This window comes from Moschus berezovskii, chromosome 11 (genome assembly GCF_049115385.1).
Source record: "Moschus berezovskii isolate FMDL1 chromosome 11, NW_MosBer_1.0, whole genome shotgun sequence".
Lineage (NCBI taxonomy): Eukaryota > Metazoa > Chordata > Mammalia > Artiodactyla > Moschidae > Moschus > Moschus berezovskii.
The window spans coordinates 54,250,401-54,257,762 of NC_142470.1; positions in this window are offsets into that span (position 1 = coordinate 54,250,401).

A 7,362-nucleotide genomic window follows, 5' to 3' on the forward strand; every position below is an offset into this window, starting at 1 on the left:
AAGCTGATCTCCGAAGAATTGATGCTTTTGAACAGTGGTGTTGTAGAAGACTCTTGAGAGTCCCTTGTACCGCAAGGAGATCCAACCAGTCCATTCTAAGGGAGATCGATCCTGGGTGTTCATTGGAAGGACTGATGCTAAAGCTGAAACTGCAATACTTTGGCCACCTCATGCGATGAGTTGACTCACTGGAAAAGACTCTGATGCTGGGAAAGGTTGGGGGCGGGAGGAGAAGGGGACGACAGAGAATGAGATGGCTGGATGGCATCATCGACTCTGTGGACAGACATGAGTTTGAGTGAACTCCGGGAGTTGGTGATGGACAGGGAGGCCTGGCATGCTGTAATTCATGGGGTCGCGGAGAGTCGGACATGACTGAGCGACTGAAATGAACTGAACTGAACTGAACTCTGTGTGCTAGTCACTCAGTCATGTCCGACTCTCTGCCACACCATGGACTTTAGCCTAACAGGCTCCTCTGTCCAAGGAATTCTCTAGGCAAGAATAATGGAGTGTATAGGCATGCCCTTCTCTCGGGTACCTTCCTGACCCAGGGAGTGAACCCAGGTTTCCCACATTGCACGCAGATTCTTTACCATTTGAGCTACTTGAGAAATCCAAATAAACAGCACTAATACCTTAATCATTTCAAATTTCCTATAACCTCTCTCTCTTCTCTTTGTTGAAAATGCAAATATCTGTCAAAATCAAGGGAAGGAATTGGGGTAGTGTTGGAAGCCTTACATTCCTATTGCTTTCCCTTCAAAGAATCTTGAGGCTGTAGAATTCTGCCAGGGAATACTCTCAATATTATATAATTTATGTTATTTTCAAGATCAAAGGAATTGGGGTGGGATTTACCAGACTTAAATTCAAGGGTCAGAATAAAATGGAGATTTTATAAAAGAAATAGTTGTATTTGCTATAGACAGCTCCTTCCTTCTTTGTGGGGGACAAATTATGAATTTGAAAAATGTGTGTGTATGTGTTTGTGTGTGCGTGCTCAGTGGCTAAATTGTCCTGACCCCAGGGATAGAACCTGCCTCTCCTGTGTCTCCTACATTGGCAGATGGATTCTTTACCATTGAGCCTCCTGGAAAGCCTCAAATCAGTATAAATCAATTAGTACATCCATTTGGTGGGTGATTCATCTTCAGCTCTCTCCTTTTATCATACTGTGTGTTGAGATGAATCTCCTTTAGCACACCTATATGCAACTCTTCCTTCCTAATAGGCCCAAATCATGTACTTTGGGCCTCAAGCTACCTTGAGGTAAGTACCTTGATACCTACAAAGAAGGCTTTTTCCTGGTAGGACATTATTACCTGGACCTATTTTTTATCTTCTCTTGCCTAGTAACAAGTATCTATCTGATTAACTGTCATGTTAGAAACTGTACTTTGATTTAAAATCACATTGAAATTCACTTTATCTCAATGCATTGATTGGTTATTGATAATTTTTCTGACAATGTAATTCATGCTAACAAGTAAAGGGAAGATAATACCTAATCCAGATTTTCAGAGGCTCCAAATATAAAATAAACTGAATAAATATCTGACAATGAGAATTTTTAGTTCCTTGACTAGTTATAGTGTAAAAAGGAGCAGATGTATTTTAAGGCAGCACAGAAAAAGTTTTGTGAACGAGTATGCTAGCTAAATGCCATAAATCTTAATTATCATAATCCACCTATTCTCCAGCATTTATGTTTCTTACAAGGTCAATTCTGGTTAATGGAATATTAATCTAGAAATCTCATTCTTTGATTTCCAGTTACGTAAGAGATCCTTTTTCTCTGTCATCATTACCATGGACACTGAGGCAGGCAATAACTGTTTTCATAACACTTCACTGAGATAGCATTTCATACATTTGGATTCCAAGTAACCGAGATCTAGATGGTCATTTCTTATCCTGTTCAAACCTGCCAAAACTCACACCAGATTCCCTTAGGACACAGGGAGACACATAGCTTTGGATTGCTCTCTTTCCAAACTATTTGGAAAGGGGGCTTTCCAGGTTGGACAGTGGTAAAGAATCTGCCTGCGAATGCAGGGATATGTACAATCCCTGGGTTGGGAAGATCCCCTGGAGTAAGATGTGGTAACCTACTCTAGTATTCGTGCCTGGAAAACTCCATGGACAGAGAAGCCAGGTGGGCTACAGTCCCTGAGGTCACAAAGAGTCTGACAGAACTTTGCACACACACGCATGCACACACTGAGAGGAAAGAAAAACGTTTGATTTTTGAATCTGTTAGTTCTTATTCTTGAACCACCGCAAGTTTCACAATTTATGAAAGGGAAAAATCTGCATAAAATACATACTCAGACAAAAAATAAGTAAACAAAACCTTTCTTTCCTCCCTATTCTTCAACTCTCATTTATAAAATCTATTACTATTTTGAGGCTCTAATTTGTATATTTGTATATTGACAGTTTAACTCAGTGTTCAGTTTCCTTAATAACATAAGGTGCTAGTTCTCTTTGCATTGATCTACTTAGAAAATTTACAACTTGACAGACCTTAGAAGACTCTACCTGCAGCATTTTTCTTTTCATCTATTTGAATATTGTTCTATGCCTCCAGGCTTTGCCTTTTGGATGTGAACTAGTTTACCAATAGTTAGGATGTCCTAGCACCATGTGGAGCTGTTTTAAGTCTTCTGTTTTTCAGGAATTCGGTACTTGATGTATCTCCTTTTGTAAATAGTTTACCATGTATAGTGTGGGGCTGATGTTTGGTTTGCCTTATGAACTGATGCACAATTGATGCCGTTTTCACAAGTGATTTAAGGAAAATTATATCATTTGTGTGCAATATGCATGCTCAGTCACTTCAGGCATGTCCGATTCTTTGCGATCTTATGAACTGTAACCCACCAGTCTCCTCTGTCCATGGAATTCTCCAGGCAAGAATACTTCAGTGAATTGTCATGCCTTCCTCCAGGGAATTTTCACAACACAGTGATTGAAACCACATCTCCTGTGTCTTCTGCATTCCAGGTGGATTCTTTACCACTGAACCACCATAGTGTTTGCAATAGCCTCATTTAAAATGATATGTTTTTTATGTTGCATTTTACTGGAAATTGAATAAACCAAAGAAGGATGTTAAGCAAAAGGAGTAAAATGTTTTCACTATAATTTTTACATAAATTCTATTCTAAAAATGCCAGCTAAACAAAATATAGAAAATAACTTACATTTACATGACTCTCTTTCTTTGCAAAAAGTTTTTAAATTGAGATTTAACTGACATATAATGCTTCCCTGGTGGCTCAGGGATAAAGAATCTGCCTGCAATGCATGAACCAGGAGACTTGGTTCAGTCTCTGGGTTGGGAAGATCCCCTGGAGGAGAAAATGGCAACCCACTCCAGTATTCTTGCCTGGAGCATATCCCATGGACAGAGGAGCCTGGCAGGTTACAGTCCATGGGGTCACAAAGAGTTGGACATGACCAAAGCAATTTAACACACACACACACACACATTATATTTAAGGTGCACAATGTAATGATTCAATATTTGTGTATAGTGCAAAATAATCACACCAAGAAGTCTACTTAGCATGTATTGCCACACATAGTTACAAAATATTTTTTTTTTTGAGATCTACTTAGTCTATTGCATGCATGCATGCTAAGTCGTTTCAGTTGTGTCCGACTCTGTGCAATCCCATGGACAGCAGACCTCCAGGCTCCTCTGTCCATAGGATTCTCCAGGCAAGAATACTGGCATGAGTTGCCATTTCCTTCTCCCTATTAGTAACTTTCAAATGTACAATACAGTATTATTAATTGTAGTCACAATGTTGTGCTCTGCAACTCGAAAACTTGTTTCATAACTCGAAATTTGTACCTTGTGAGCACAATTAATTAAACCCCAAACTCCTGCCTTTGACTTCTGTCAGTCTGAACTCTGTATCTGTGAGGTTTCTATTTTGCAATATTTTAGTTCTGTTTTTCAGATTCTACATATAAGTGAGATCATATTGTTATCTTCTTCTGATTAATTTCACTTAGTATAATACACTAAAAGTCCACAGATGGACATTTTATTTTCATGAAAATAGCTAATAAGACTTAAACTTCAAAAAATGAATTCATAATTCACTTTATTTAAATAATTTATTTGAAAATTGTATGCACATTAATAATACTTTGTATTCTGACTTTTACCATATTGTTTGTATATTTTAGAATAAAATAACTGGGGAAACTATATGTAAAATAATTTTTAATTATTTTTTAAATTTTGCTGAAAATATGTTAAATTTTGTACTCTTAGAATATGGTTATAAATATTGTAAGAAATAATTTTCATTGAATTATAATTGACCCAGCAGTATGTTAGTCCCAGGTGCACAGCATAGTGATTCCGTATTTCTATGTATCACAAAATAATCACCAGTGCATCTACTGAGATGACCATGTAATTTTTATTCTTCAATTTGTTAATGTGACATGTCACAATTGCTTTGGATATGTTGAATCACTCTTACATCCCCAGAATAAATGACACAATCATGGCATGTGATCCTGTTAATGTGAATACATTGTTGACTCCAGTTTTTTTGCATGATTGTGCATCTTTGTTCATCAGTGATACTGAACTTTAATTTTCCTTTTTCTTGAGTTTTTCATCTGGTCTTGATCTGAAAGTGATGCCAACCTCACAGGAAGAGTTCAGAAGTATTCCTTGGAATACTTTGAGAATATGTGGCAACTTCTTTAAATGTGTTATAGAATTCAACTGTGAGGTTTTCTGATAACAGATTTTCATTTGTTAGGACTTTTTTTTTTCTTTGTTTTACTACAGATTTGGTTTTATTGCTGGTAATTGATCTGTTTATATAGTCTATATCTTTCTAATGTAATTTTGAAATATGGTACATGTCTAGAAACATCCATTTCTTCTAATTTGTCTATTTTATTAGTGGATGCTTATAAAAATCTCATAATTTTTTGTATTTCTATGGTCTTAGTTTGGTTCTTTTCTTTTTTAATTTCTAGTGTTATTTTTTCAGCTCTCTTTTTTCTTGATGAATCTAGCTAAAGTTTTAAAGATTTTATCTTTTTAAAGATCTAGCTCTTATTTTCATTTTTTTCTACTTTTTTTTTTTTTCTTTTCACATACTAATGGTGGGTATTGTTTCTTCTTCTTTTTCCAGTTTCTTTAGTTGTTGGTTTAGGTAGTTTTCATGATATATATATTTTTAATGAGATAGGCTTATATAGAAATAAACTTTCATCTAAAAATTTCTTTTGTCATATCCCATAGATCCTGCATTATGGTGTTTCAGTTTTCATTTTTGTCAAGGAATTTTTTAATTTCCTCTTTGATTTCTTTGGTGACCCATTGGTTGTTTGATAACATATTGCTTAGCTTCCATGTGTTTGTGTTTTTTGCAGCTTTTTTTCTTATAGTTGACTTCTACTCTTATAACACCATTGTCAGAAGATGTGGTTGATATAATTTCAATATTCTTAAATTTATTGAGGCTTGTTTTGTGACCGAGCATGTGATCTACCCTAGAGAATGTTCCATATTCTATATCTATCTCCATTTGGTCTAATTAATCATTTAATGTCATTGTGTTCTTGATTTTTTTGTCTGGATGATCTGTCCATTGATATAAATGAACTGTTAAAGTCTCCTACTATTTTTGTGTTACTGTAAATTACTGCCTTTATTTTTGTTAATATTTGCTTGATGTATTCAAGAGTTCCTTGTTGAGGGATTACATATTTACAATTGTTCTATCTTTTTGGATCAGTTCCTCTATTGTTATGTAAAGGACCTATTTGTCTCATGTTGCAATCTTTGTTTAAAGTCTATTCAGTCTGATATAAATACTGCTACCCCAGTTTTCTTTTCATTTTCATATAATACTTTTTTCTATCAACTTCCTTCCAGTTTGTGTGTGTGTCTCAAAATCTGAAATGAATCTCTTGCAGGCAGCATATATATGGACATTATTTTTTAAATCCATTCAGTCACTATATATTTGGATAGTAGTGTTTATACATTTTAATTTACATTTTAATTTAATTAAATACATTTAATTTGTTGATAGGTATGTATTATTGCCATTTTGTCACTTTCTTTGAAATTACTTTTGTGGTTCTTTGCTTTCCTCTTTCTTCCTTTGCTCTCTTTTATGATTTCATGATTAGTTGAAATGTTATGTTTCTATTTCTTTCTCTTCCTTTTGTGTATATCTTTTACAGATTTTGGTTTATGGTTATCATGAGGTAGACATAGGTATACACATACATATGATTTATCTATCTCCTCTAACTAGAAAATGTCAGTTTTCATTCCAATCCCAAAGAAAGTTAGTGCCAAAGAATGTTCAAATTACCATATAATTGTGCTCATTTCACATGCTACCAAAGTAATGTTGAAAATCCTTCAAATTAGGCTTCAGCAGTTTGTGCATCAAGAACTTTCAGGTGTGCAAGCTGGATTTAGAAAAGGCAGAGGAACCAGAAATCAAATGGTCAACATCTTTTGGATCATAGAGAAAGCAAAGGAATTCCAGGAAAAAATCTACATCTGCTTCATTGATTATGCTAAGGCCTTTGACTGTGTGAATCATGACAAAATGTGGAAAATACTTAAAGAGATGGAAACAGCAGACACCTTACCTGTCTCCTGAGAAACCTGCATATATGTCAAGATGCAACAGTTAGACTGGACCTGGAACAACAGACTGATTCAAAAATTGGGAAAGGAATATGACAAGGTTCCTTGCTTATTTAACTTATATGCAGAAAACATCATGTGAAATGCTGGGCTGGATGAATCCCAAGCTGGAATCAAAATTGCTGGGAGGGAAAGGTATCAACAACCACAGATATGCAGCTGATACCACTCTAATGGCCGAAAACAAAGAGGAACTAAACAGCCTCTTGATGAAGGTGAAAGAGGAGAGTGAAAATCTGGTTTAAAACTCACCACGAGAAAAACTAAGACTATGGCATATGGTCGCATTACTTCATGGCAGATAGATGGGATAAAACTGGAAACAGTGACAAATTTTCTTTTCTTAGGCTCCAAAATCATTGCAGATGGTGACTGCAGCCAGAAAATTAAGAGATGTTTGCTCCTTGGAAGAAAAGCTATGACCAACATAGACAGCATATTAAAAAGCAGAGACATCATTTTGCCAACAAAGGTCCATATAGTCAAAGGTATGGTTTTTCCTGTAGTCGTGTACTGATGGGATATTTGGATCATAAATGAGGCTGAGAGCCAAAAATTTGATGCTTTCAAACTGTGGTTCTGGAGAAGACACTTGAAAGTCCCTTGAACAGCAAGATCAAACCAGTCAATCCTAAAGGAAATCAACC